Here is a 13946-nt window from a genome sequence, read left to right as displayed (position 1 = left end):
CCATCACCTAATCGTCTGCCTGGGCTTGAAACACAGCAGGCAAAGCCATGGCCTCGGTAAATCCCTGCAGATGTCCCCGTAGCTCAGAACCCTTTCCCTGAGTCCGTTCAGCTTGGGAGGCGATGCTGGCAGCACTGGGAGAGGAATCTGAGTGGAGGAAGCTCTGCTGCCCCAGAGCGACATTCCAGGGACTGGGCTGACCGCCCAGGCCCAGGATGAGCCGGGAGGACGAGGGTTACTCCTTTCCTGCCCCAGAGGCAGCCGAGCCTGCCTGGTGGGAAAGGCATGAAAGGACTCTTTCCCGTTCTGTCCACAAACATTTCTAAAAGCAACCCCGCAGGAGGACTTGGGCTGGACATTGGGCAGGATGCTACAATGGGGGAGGGCAGTCACACGAGGGTATGGTGCCAGGCTGCGTATTATTTACTGCTGGGTTACACCTAATACTGTCACCCACCACCCACCATGTGCCAGGCGCTCGGAATCTGATGGGGAGGACCGCAAAAGCAAAGCCTCTGGTCTCGTAGATTTACGTTCTGGGAGCTCTGGTTGTCTGGGGGTCAAGTCCTCTGAGCAGAGGGAACAGCAGGTGCAGGGTCTTGAGATGGACTTGGTGAGGCTGAAAGGGACCGGGTGAGGGCAAGAGCAGGAAGAAACAAGTCCAAGAACCAGGCCAGGTCGAGTCACGCCCGAAGAGCTGTCTAAGGATGAGAAGCATGCACTTCATTCCAGTCCTAACAGAGCTGTTGTTTTTGAGCAGTGGTTTGATGTCATGTGATGTAAAGAGCCAGATGAGAGAACAGACTTCCAAAAGAGTTTGGGGAGGCGAGGAGAGGTGTCCCTGAGTTGGGTGACAGGGAAGGATTCCCAGCAGAGGTGGGAGCTGAGTGTCAGCGGGCAAATGGGAGAACTCTCAGTTGCTGGTAAACTGATGTGCTCGGGTCATCAGCCTGCCACAGGTGTGGTCGTGTGGGGGTAGTAGATGGTGAGGTTGTAGGGAAGGAGACTTCCAGTCTCCATGTCCGAAGGTTCTGGAGCTCAGTGATATGGACTCTATCCACGAGGTTTGAAACTGTGTAACCCACAGTTACAGGGGACTTGAACTCAGGATCTTTTAACTGAGTTTGCACCTGGTCTCGTTTGCACCTGGTCTCGTGACTTAGGGAAGCTCAGGTTCTTGATGTCTCATTGCGGAAAGAATTTAGTAAGAGACAAGCTGCTAGGTAAGAAGTGGATTATTTAGAGAGAAACACGTTCCACAGAGTGTGGGCCATCTCAGAAAGCAAGAGCAGCACCCAGGTACATAGGTTTCCTAGGGCTGGGTAATTTCATATGCTAATGGGTGGGAGGGGTATTCCAGCTATTTTGGGCAAGGGGTGGGGATTTCCAGGAATTGGGCCATGGGCCCACTTGCTGACTTTTTACGGTTGGTCTTGGAACTGTCATGGCGCCCCTTGCTGATGTATTAAGACGAGCTTACTCTGAGGCTCTCAAGGTCTCGTGGAAGTCTCACCCACCATCTTGGGCCTCGTTGGTTCTGCCCATTTATGTCGTGTCCTGTGGCTGTGTCATTCTTCCAAAGGTTGTTCCCTGCCCGTTTTCCTCCCGTGTCAGCTTCAGAGTCCAGTCCAGGACATGGTCTCCTCCAGGGACCAGCATCGTCCCCTAAAAGGCTCTTTGCTTTGAAGGCTTTTGAGTCCCACGTTGAAACTGAGGTGACTCCCGAGAGCACTCTTTACACCTGAAAGGCACCCCCATCAAATGACACAAACCGCAGGGGGACGGTGCCCTCAGGGCCGTGCCCAGCAGAGGGGCTGGTCCAAGTTCCGGGGGAGAGAGCATGGGAAAGTCACCAGGCGATACACAGTGCTTAGGGGCTTCTTGCGCCTCTAACACCACAGCCTGTGAGCGGCTGCAGAGAAAGCAGAGGAAAAGGTGTGGAGGGTGTGAGCGAGGTGGGGTGGAGGATGGAAGAGAGGGGTTGAAAGAGGCAGCCAGGGAGAGACATGAGAAGGGAGGAGAGCATGAGGGTGGGGAGCGGGGATTGGGGGTCTGCTGTGGTCCCAGAAGCCGGGACTGCCCTCCTCCTTATGGACTTGGTGCAGCGTTGCAGGTCTATGGGCCTCAGGAAGGCAGCTGGCTGTGAGCCACACTCTGCCCCGGGGGCTCTTGAAGACCCTGCCCCCAAGACAGTCAGTCGGCCCAACCACCAGTTTCTAGAAAGCAGGACAAGCTGTACACCTACAGTGAGCACCTCAGAAGAGACTCATCCCAACCGTTCCCTTTCTACTGGAGTCTGAGGGAACCCTGGTAGGTTGGAATGCACTCAAAGCACGTGGCAGGGAGTCCCAGCCAGCCCGTGGCAGCAAGCAGCAGGGCACCTGTCCGATCAGGGGCAGCGGCTTCCCTAGGAAGGAATATCGGATCATTTTATTCTCAGAGATAGGACGAAGCGGTCACACAGAGGTTGCTCACCTGCTGGGACGTGGGAGACCCAGCAGGTCCACCGTGAGCCTGAATCCCAGCCACATCTCCTCCAGCCTGTCCCCTGCCTCCCAGCTACATGGTTATTGCGCTTGGATCAGGGCTGCCCCCTACTTCCTGCCCTGAGTGCCACCTGCCTCCAGGTTGAGCCAACCTGCAGGCCCTGCCCCGCCCAGCGGATGCCAACTGTCAAGAACAGTGAAGAAATCCTGACTTCAGAGTGGTGGTCTCAGTATATGGTAAGAAGCCTTGACCTTCTCCAGGGGACCCCAGCCTCTGGAATCTAATGCCTGATGATCTGAGGCGAAGCTTATGTAATAATGGTAGAAATAAAGTGCACAGCACATGTAACGCACTGAAACCTTCCCCCCGCCCCCCACCTCCCCTCCGTCCAGGGAAAAATTGTCTTCCAGGAAACCAGTGCTCGGTGACAGAAAGGTTGAGGACCTCTGCGTCCAAGCTGTCTGAGTGGAGAAGCTCTGCCCTCTGCCGCACGATGGCCCAGCTGCCTCTGAACCAGAGCTCTGGGACCGGGTGCAGCAATGATGGGGGCTTTGGTCCCTGGACACAAGGACCTCACTGGAGACTCCTGACTGCCAGGTGGATCCATCCCCTCTGCCAGAAGCAGCCTGCCACCACCTGTAGGGCCCCCCCCCCACCCGCCCACCTCCTCAGCCTCAGCTCTCACACCCAGCTCCAAGACGGCTTCCTGACCAACCCTGCTCTCACCAACCTGGGCCTAGAGCAGCTATTCCCTCTTCTTGTGGGCCCTTTCTTTTTCCTGGACAGGCTCATCCCCGGGGTTCAGCGCAGTTGTTACCTCCTCCGGGAAGATTTTCCTGAATCCCTCTGCCTCCCCAAACCCAGCCTCGCATAGATTCAGCAGACTTGCCTCTGTTGTATCGGTCTGACTTGCCTGTGCTGTATCAGACTGACAAGCCATCTGTTCACTTCTGTGAGTCCCCCACAGAAACAATTAACTCCAGGGTAGAGAGCCCGGTTGGTTTTTTCCTTTCTGTACTTCCAACTACAAAGCCAATGAGGTGGTCGTGTTTGTCAAATGAATTAGTGGCCATGGTCCATTGGCCTAACGAGTGAGGTCAAGTAAAGAACTAAGGAAGAGGACTTCCGTGGCGGTCCAGTGGCTGGGACTCTGCCCCCAGTGCAGGGGGCCTGGGTTCGATCTCTGGTCAGGGAACCAGATAAGATACCACATGCCGCCACTAAGACCTGGCACAGCCAAATAAGTATTTTTGAAAAAGAAGTAAGGCAGGATCTCGGTTTTCTAGGCCAACTAACACTTCACCTCCTGGAAACTTGACTTCACCCACACTCTCAGAGCTCCCTCTTCCTTCCCCGCCCCCACCCAGTCATCACCCCCACATCTTGCCACTCCCTACCCTGGGGCTCCCCTTCCGGACCAGTTTGGCTGAGAAAATACTAGTGACTTTCCAGATTATCAAAAAGAGGGCACCCGTGTCCATGGATGTTGGCCTTCCTTTTTCCTTCTCCTGGGTGAGGAGAGTGTTGACGGCTGGCACCGCACCAAATCATGTCCGTTGGGGCTTGTCTGTGTCTACCCCAGATCCCCCTGAACCAAGGAGGGGCTACAAAACCTCAGAGACGGTCTAGGGGCGAGAAATAAACCCTGTTTGAGAAATAAGATTTGTAAAAGCAAAGCACAGAGGTTGAGAAGATCAGCGTTTGGAGGGAGAGGGGTGACTCGGGCCAGTCCTGCCCTGGAAAGCTCTTGCAGGCAGGGTGGGGGGTGGTCAAGGAAGTGAGCTTCCACACAAGTGCCTTCTTGATGTGCTCAAGGTTTTCATGGACTTTCACAGCAGGAGTGTCTGTGTGGGGTCAGGGTTAGGGTTGATTGCGAGACCCTGGGAAGCCCTTCCTGCCCTGGAATTCCACCCTCAGGGCTGGCTGTGGGCTTCCTGGGATCCAAGTTCCATTCATTTGGGGCTATTTTTGGTCTGTGCGGTCAGTTGGCCAGTCTGAGGAGGCTGGGACAGCTCCCTCTGAAGGAGGTGAGTCACTGGGACAGGATGCCCTGAGGCATACCGCAAGCCCCCAGGATCCTAGAACAAGGACCACAGTGTTCTGGCTGCCCTGGGTTCAGGGGTAACCTCTGCAGGGCCTTCAGCAGAGAGAGGGCAGGGAGGACCCACAGATGAAACGGCAGAGGCTGTGAATTCCTTCTCCCCTTCCTGAGGCCAGACCATGACCCAAGCTTAACCACACCAGCCATCATGCTGGTTGCTTATTGGTGTCCCATTTGACTGAGGCTCAGAAAGTTTAAGAAACTTGCCTGAGGTTGCCAGATAGCAAGTGCCAGAGTCAAAATTCAAACCGTAAACATCGACACCAAAGCTTCTGCACCACACACTCCATGTCTGAGGGCCCCTCCCAGAGGGACAGAGCCAGTGACCCCGGGGAGGGCAGGGGATGGATGGGGGAGGACTGAGCTCTCGGTGCCCGGCAGTCACACTGTGTGGCATCCAGAGGCCTCTGAGGACCCTCACGCGAAGCCCAGGTGTCCTTTCTTCCAACCCCATCCCAGGGTGGGGTCGTCTACAGGTCATCCCACAGGGCCAGCATTCAGAAGCCTGGCAAGAGGAGAGTCTGGACTGGAGAGGTGACTCAAGGTGGTGGACAGAGCCCCAGTCTGGGTCAGGGTGTTCAGATTCTTTCTCTGGTTGATGTAGGACAAGTCACTCACCCTCTGATCTTCAGCTCCTTTATCAAGGAAAGGGAGTAGGGTGGGAGAGAGGAATTAGGATAAGTGAATGCCCACTGGGCAGACCTCACTAGGTTACAAAGAGGAAATGGAATCACTGATGTAATAGAACCTTGAATAAATAAGGCACCATATATAGTCATGTTATAAAAGTCCCAAGTTCTTATCTAGTTGACTCTCCAGCTCAGAGTGTTTTGTAGATATTTTCTGGTGCTCTACGGTTCAGCCTAAGTCCTGAGGCATCTTAGTTTCTCTGTGACTCTCACTGGCCCAATCGCCCAAGATCATCAAACCCTTGACTGGTTCTATACTTCTGACATGGACAACCTCAGTTCCACTTCCTGAAAAGTGAAAGAGCCCAGCTCTGCCAGACCTTTGCAGAGTCTGTGTCCTCAACTTCCAGTCCTTTGTCTGGTCACACCGCCCCCCACCCGCCCCCACCGCACATCCTCAGGGCACGCTTAGAGGCAACTTGTTCACACAGCATCTTCATAGCTAACGGCACACAGCGGTGCTCAGTGAACCTCAGGAATACACGAACTTCCCTCTGATTTCTCTCCCATCCCATTGACGTTTTCACTGCTATGGAGATCTTTCTGATCTCATCCTTTGGGAACTCAAGAGAGATTAGCTAATTAATAAGGTGGGAGGAGGGAAGCTTTCCTGGCATGTAGTGCAGAACAGGAATGGTGGGAAGACTGGAGTGGAACCCGGGGGCCTTCTCTGAGCATCGCCATAGCCAGCTGCCGCAGTCCTACCCAAATACACCATGGAAGGCCTGACCTTTGATGTCCGTTGCTCTCGGACCCTCCTCTCTTTTCTTGGCAGGCAGTCCCCAGCGTCCATCCTGCAGGCTGACCCCTGTCTCCCCTGGAGATGCTTCCTCAGGGGACCCTTCCTGCAGCTGTGCAACAGCTGCGCCTCTGGAAGCTCACCTGCTGCCAAAGTCCAGCCTTCCCGATTCCCAGATCAGATGGGCGGGGTCGGGTGTGAAGAGGGGCAGTTTACTCCACCACCACCCCCTCCCAGGGGATAGAAAAGTGGAGTGGAATGGCCACTGGCTGTGAATAAACCAGAGCAAAAACCCATGCCAGCTGGCAACCACGGGAAGAAAAGCAGCAAATTCATGAATTACCCTATTTACACCAGAAATAAACTAATAGTTGGGACCTTTGCTGGAGAGATTGTGCCGGAAATAAAGGCCAATCACGAAGACAAATGGGTGAAGCCGGTTTCCGCCTGGCCTCCGGCGTTGGCGGCTCTGGCCCTGAGCTCCCAGTGCTCTCTCCACGGAGCCTTGCTGGCGTCAGCATCAGACAGACCAACCGTTCACAGACCCGGGATCACAGCCGGTTAGTGTGTCACGAGACTGATTTGGAGCACTGTGACTAGAATCTTTATATTTAAGAAACCGAATAGAAACAAAATATCAGTATTTCACACATAGGAAGGGTAGGTTGGGGGTAAAAATGTTTATTAGTCTGTGTATTATTATAAATGATACATGCTAAAAATATAACATTTCAGTAACATAATACACACATGTGCACTAGGTCATGACACCGAATAAACTGTTTATTACGGACCATGGGGACTTCCCTGGTGGTCCAGTGGTTAAGACTTTACCTTTCAGCGCAGACGGTATGGCTTCAATCCTTGGTCAGGCAACTAAGATTCCACATGATACATTGTGAAAAAAAAAAAACCCACCAACAACCATAACATAAAACAGAAGCAATATTGCGTTATGGATCATGATTGAAAGTTTCAGAGAGATAAGAGCATATTCAAAGGAATGCTATTCAGCCTTAAAAGGAAAGGAAAGTGTGAGGCAGGCTACGCGTGGATGGACTTTGGGAACATTGTGCTCAGTGAAATGAGCCAGTGACAAAGGGCAGACACCGTGTGACTCCACTTATGTGAGGAGCTGAAATGGTCACATTCAGACAGGTGGCCACCGGGGTCCTGGTGGGAGCGGGGGGGTGGGGAGTCTGTGTTCAGTGGGGACAGAGTTTCAGTTCTGAAGATGAAGCATCTGGTTGACAGCCACAGCCATGAGGGCAGCGGGATACCCAGGGTTCTCCGTATACCTCCAATGACGACGTGGGTAGATTTTAGTTTTTGTGTGTTTCGTCCTTTTTAAGATGCTGTAGGGGAAAAGACCCTGATGCTGGAAAAGATTGAAGGCAGGAGAAGGGAATGACAGAGGATGAGATGGCTGGATGGCATCACTGACTCAATGGAGATGAGTTTGAATAAACTCCAGGAGTTGGTGATCGACAGGGAGGCTTGGTGTGCTGTGGTCCATGGGGTTGCGAAGAGTCGGACACGGCTGAGCGGCTGAACTGAACTGAACTGAGGGGAAGCCTCCCAGGTTGTCGCTGTTGGAGACTGTCACCCCATTCTCTTTCAGCTCGCTTTCTCAAGGGCCATCCCCGGGAACTGGTCACCACTGTTGTGCCTCTGCCTCTGGTCCACGCACCCTTGTGCCTCCACCTCTGGCTTTCTCTTCTCTGATTCCTGCTGCGCTGACACCCCCACTTCTTCACATTGCCCCTGGCCCCCAGCTCTTTCCTTCTGCGGGGCTGCACCGCCTCTGTCCTGGGAGCCCTGCCCCCTCCACACCCGCCTCGGCTGGCTGCACCGGGAGTGAAGCGTCCGCATTTCTTTGCACGCCCCCGGCGGCTCTCTGTTCCTCCAGAGGGGAAGCCCTTAGCCAGGCAGACTAGCCCACTGGGTGTGGCTCGTGGCTAACCTTCACCCCCTGCGACTGTCCTTTAAGTGTGCCTACAGTTCCCCAAGTTTACCAGCTTTCATCTGCTCTGAGTCTCGGCCTGGAGTCTCCCCCTCCTCACTCTTGTTATGTGGGCCTAACTCCTATTGCCCGAGCCTGGACTGGCACCCAGGCTCTCTGGGACATGTCCCTCCCTCTGCCCTCCAGGGACATCCTGGGCACCGTTGGCCTGATGAGAGCTCTCACCATGCTGCCCGCCCTCTCCACATCTTGCCTGTGCCCTGCCGTGTCCCGTCACTAACTGCCCCCCAGTGGCACTCTTTGAGCTGAGGGGTGACGGGGTAGACAGATAGGAGGACGTTTGAATGGATGGATTTCACAGGTTTTGAGATTCAAACCTGGGAATCAGTATCGGTCAACACTGACAGCTGGAAATACCTTTGATCAAGGCCTAATGAACAATTTATCCAAATTAACAATAGTTGCTATATTTGTGTAGCATTGAACATTCTGAAAGAACACTGTCATTTTTTTTTTCTCTTGACACTCTTAACAACTTAAGAAGAAAAGCCTTTGTCATCACACGTGACTCTGTGAGGAGGCTGTGGGTTGTCTGAGGTCAGCAGGTCAGTAAATGAGAGTCTAGGACAGGACTCACATTCCTCCCACTCATTCACCAGGATGCCTTTAACCATCAGAAATGAAAATAGTCAGAGTAATTGGCCCTAAAATCAGGACCTTTCAGAAAACAGGGAGGGTACATTTTCTGGCTTCCACAGGATCTTAACTAAGGTCCTAATTCACATGTACTTAGTAATCACAGTCCCGCTCCACTCTCGAAAACCATCCCTGCTATGTCTTGCCTTTTCTACATTTACAGAAAAAGAAACAAAACCAAGCCCTCTAAGGACCAATGTCTAACGATGTACAGGGATTTTTCCTTTGTATTCACTCTATGTCTCTGCTTTGCAAAATCAAGCCTGATTTCTTGTATTTGATCCTCAGCAGTGAGAATGTTATTTATACCCCATCAGTATCCAAAAAGGTAGAAGAAAGAGAAGGGTTAATCACTCGTCCCCGCAAAATAACTTCTTTCTCTGCCCTTCCTAGTCCAAGGTCAACAGTTCTAGCTGCATTCTGCAGCTAGATAAATTGTTCATTAGGCCTTGATCAAAGGTATTTCCAGCTGTCAGTGTTGACCGATACTGATTCCCAGGTTTGAATCATAAAACCTGTGAAATCCATCCATTCAAACGTCCTCCTATCTGTCTACCCCGTCACCCCTCAGCTCAAAGGATTTGTTTTCCAGTCATTCTATTTGTTCTTATGTGGACCCTATCTAATTGTTCCCAGTCTCTTTCTTACTTTTTAAGCCAACACAGGACATAGGTCACTACTAAGATTCTAGTTAAAGCCAAGAACTGTGGGAGGGTGACTCTGAGGAAGTCAGCTAATTCAGGGAATCTCAGGGACAAAAATCCAGCTATCGTGCACATGTGGCAAGGTCTGCACGGGGTGAAAGAAAGGCTGCGAAAAGCCCTGCCTCTTGCTGCACACGCACCGCCACCTTCCCCTTCCCACGCACGCAAGCACCGCCTCTGCCCTCCCATCTAACCCGGTTAGTAAAGTCTTTTGCAAAATAAAAGTGACCAAATCCGGAAGCTCTGATTTTAGGGACACTGAGAAGGCCTTGGTCTAGGTGATCATAAGCCCTGGAGTTTTCAGAATTATCTTGACTTCAGAAAGACCATTAAAAGATCTAAAAGTTGCAACATTTCTTTCTTTCTTTTTTTTTTGAACTGGCTATATTTTATTTATTATTTTTTGATTGGAATATAATCGCTTTACAATGTTGTGCTGCACGACTCGAATCAGCTGTATGCATACACATATCATATCCCTCTTGAGCCTCCCACCTGGGCAACCCATCTGCCTGTGGGTCGTCACAGAGCACCAAGCTGAGCTCCGTGTGCTCTACAGCAGCTTCCCACTAGCTACTTTACACGTGGCTATGTATCTATGTCAATGCTCCTTTCTCAATTCGTCCCACCCTCTCCTTCCCCAGCTGTGTCCTCAAGTCCATTCTCCACATCTGGTCTCTATTCCTGCCCTGCAAACAGGTTCATCAGTACCATTGTTCTAGATTTCATACATATGCATTAATATACACTCTATGTTTTTCTCTTTCTGACATTTCACTCTGTATGCCAGACTCTAGGCTCATCCAGTTCACTACAAATGACCCAATTTTGTTCCTTTTTATGGCTGAAGCTATGTCTCTATTTCTAAAGCATACCCAGGAAGAAGCTTCTTACATATAAAATTGATTATAAACAAGATCTTTTGGCAGACAGTTTGTCCAATTTTTTTTTTTTACTTAAAAAGCTAGTCAATAAATAAATCCAAGTTTCTCAGAAAGCAGCCTCCTCCTGCTTGGCCCAGGCTACAATTCCATGACTAGATCTTCATGGCTTTTTATCAGAAGGCGTTGTTGGGGCTATTAGTAAGCAAATATCCCTGTGAGAGATGTTATTTTAAACTTTTATCAGACATAAATGAGAGGGAATGTGTTTTAGATTCTTTGCTGAAAGACAAGTTTTGATTAGGAGAGAGGAAGGCAAGCGCTAAGATTAAGATGATGTTGTTCAACCTCTGTGTCAGTATCTTTAAACACTAAAACAGTGTTTTTAAATACCTTTTTGCTGATCATCTCTCCCCCAAAGAAATTTTAGTGCCGTAGATACACAGTATACCTGTTTGCATGCTGTATGATTATCAGGGTTCTATAAGTAAAAATAGTGAGGTCTTGGGATTTCCCTGGTGGGCTAGTGGTTAAGAATTTGCCTTCCAGTGCAGGGGACACAGGTTCGATCCCTGATTGGGGAACTAAAAATCCCACAAATCAGACCCTAACCAGAGAAGCAGTCCCACTTCTTGAAGGTAACATCGCCCATGAGTGGGACATGGGGAAGCCACTATTCTGCCCCACAGGGCAAACACACCTTTAGCTAAGAAGTTGCGGCACCAGAGTTAAGCTCCGAGGGCAGATCTGTTGGGCAGACTGTCTGCCCTCTGCATCCCTGACAGTAGGGCAGGCTCCAGCCTGCACAGGAGTCTCCTCACCCCTCACTCTCTCCGCTGCCAGGGTCTTGTCTCGTTCTCCTGGCCCTGACAGGACCCAGGTTAAATGGGCCCCTGAGCAAGCCAGAACATTGCTGGCACATAGATCTCCAAGCCGCAGAGGGTGCGTGTCCACAGGGCTCCAGGGGCGGGCTGTGCTTCCACCCAGGGGGGCTGAAGGGAAACCCGTCGCCAGGAAACATGTGACTGGCAGAACCGGGAAAGGAGAACCAAGTTTTCCTCCATAAAGGCACTGAGATAACTGCTAAGAGAAACCATCGCCAAGTGCTCACCCATAGCCAATGGTGTCTATTTTTTTAAAAAAATTAATTCTAGTTACTGTCTTAGTAACTGGAAATTCCAAACTGTTTGATTTTAAAAGAGACCCACAGATGAAAGCTGAGAAGCAAAACAGAAGAATTAGAAATCCAAGGCAGCAAAGAACAGCAGATAAAAAGCCGCCCCCCACAGATACAGATCTGGATGGAAAGAAAGCGAACAAGATAATGGCAGCTAGGGCTGTCCAAGGAAACAAGGAAAGGTTCTATAAATACAACCAGAAAAAAATATTTGTCTTAGCTGATGAGATCATCATCACACATGGCTCATGATAGAGATCTTTTGTTGCTCCCTTAATTGAAGCTTGGAGGAGAACAAAAATGAGGCAGAAATCAGACTACTGGCCACAGGGTCTGGGTTCCAGGGAGCCAGCCCACTTTTAATGAAACGCAGTTGGAGTCATGAGGCTGGGATGCTGTAGAGCTGGGCTGTGGCCTGTGTTTTCCCTGAAGTGCTGGCCCCTACTCTTGGCAGCCACCCTCAACTGCAGCCATAAGGGGGCTGGTGGCTTATCCACACCCAGCAAATGGGGTCCACACAGGAGGAAGCAGGAGGCCATAGAAGCAGACCTAGCGGGGAGAAGGACTTCCCAGGGACCCCCTTCCTCTCTGGAGGGATCGCCGTAGGGGCAGGAATGGGAAGGGGGCTGGGGCCTCACCCCGATGTCCACCCCTACTAGGGGCCAAGCTGTGTTCCAGGCTGGGGACCGCAGTGAACGGACAGGTCCCTTCCTGGAGGAACTTCTGTTTGGAGTGGTGGTGGGAGATGGGGCAGCTGGAGACAGAGAAAGCATGAACATGCCAGAAGATTTCACGTGCTCACAAATGCTCTGAGTCACACATAAAACCAGGCAGAGTGACTAGAGGGGCTGGTTGGCTCGGCACGTCTGAGGAGGTGTTGCAGGAGATGTTGCCACCCGGAGACTGAGGAGGCACCGAGCCCCGGGAGGAGTGTGTCCAGGGAGGGAAAGTACTGGGCACACTGGGCACGTTGAGAGGATGTGAGGAAGGCCAGTAGGTGGGTGGGACCCTGTGGACCACAGGAGAGTAGGAGGTGCCCGGGGAGCAGACAGGCCAGTTAAGCAGGGCTTGGCAGGATGCGGACAGATACGGATCTGGAGTGTGGAGACATCTTTAAAGGGAAGAGCGACATGATGCAGTATCTGTTTTAGAAAGATCACTTGGGCTGCCAATGGAGGACGGAGCAGGCCAAAGGGGCCGAGGTTGGAGACAGGAAGAGAGGCAGGGGTTGTGGTCTGAGGCAGAGAGAGGATGGTGGTTTAGATCTGATGGAGGTGGTGGATTAGTTAGCTGTGGTCCATTGTGAAACGCATTTTGAAGGTGAAACGGAGAGAAGGATTCACAGAGAAGGCAGAATTAAGAGTGACGTCTCGCTTTTGTCCTGAGTGACTTGGTAAATAGTGGTTTTCCTTCAGTGATTTGAATAAGACAAGGAAATCAGTTGCTTTAGAGTGGGAAGCAATCCAGTGCATTAAGTCTGAGATGCCTGCTCTTTTTTTAAAAAAAAAAAATTGTTTATTTTATCATGCCAGGTGTTAGTTGCCGCATGTGGGATCTAGTTCCCGGACCAGGGATTGAACCCAGGCTCCCTGCATTGGGAGTTTGAAGTTTTAGCCACTGGACCACCAGGGAAGTCCCTGGACTTTTGGATTTTTGTTAGGTTTTTTTGGAGAGGGGTGGGGTGGGGTGAATGTGTCTTCTGAAACAAGAGGTTTCCTTGCATCCTAATTGGCTTCGGTCTTCCTAATACCATGTGAGATAGCACATTGGGACAGATTCTGGCGGGAAGACAACCAGGAAGGTCACGCTGAAAGGCAGCCACAGCTTCCTCCCTGGCAGTGGGGCCACATTCTTCCTGCTCTTGCGCCAGGGAACAGTCTGTCTTGTTATCAATAATTGTCAGCCTCGTCCAACTCTGAGGCCAGACTTCCACGGAGGCCCTTGGGACCTTCCCCAACTGAAGGGTCCCACGAGCCTCTGCTGTCTCCAGTAACCAGTGGGCTAAGAGGGGGCCAGAGAGACTCGTAGCTGAACCCCAAAGACATGTTCCTCATCGTAGTTCCAGGCAGAAGGAGCCAAGACTTGATCTGCGCTGGCAAAGTTATTTTTTAAACTGGAATTGCTGGTAAGGCTGCTTCCCTAAAAGGCAGCCCCAGTTCTGGCTCCTGCTGCCCTTCCTGGAGCCGTGGCTCTCTGCCATTGGGTGCTGTCATAGTCTCTCCAGACTCCCTGGTCCACTCCCCCATCTCAGTCCCTTACCTCCCCACTCGGCCACCCACAACCCCTCCAGAAGAAAATGGAGTGTTTGGGAGGTTTCCCCAGTGATGCTCAGCTACACACGGTACAGCCCACAGCCCACATCTCCAGACCCCAGGCTGGTACAGGGTTTCCTGGAGTCACTTCCCAAAAGGCTGCCTCAGTACCTGCCGCCCTGCGGTCCAGCCTTATCTCGGCTCCTTGTCACTGCTCTGTCTGATCTCTTGAAAGTCAGACCAATGTGGCTGCCCTG

Source organism: Ovis aries, chromosome 3, assembly GCF_016772045.2.
Source record: "Ovis aries strain OAR_USU_Benz2616 breed Rambouillet chromosome 3, ARS-UI_Ramb_v3.0, whole genome shotgun sequence".
In the NCBI taxonomy this organism is placed as follows: Eukaryota; Metazoa; Chordata; class Mammalia; order Artiodactyla; family Bovidae; genus Ovis; species Ovis aries.
This window is presented reverse-complemented; position numbering follows the sequence as displayed.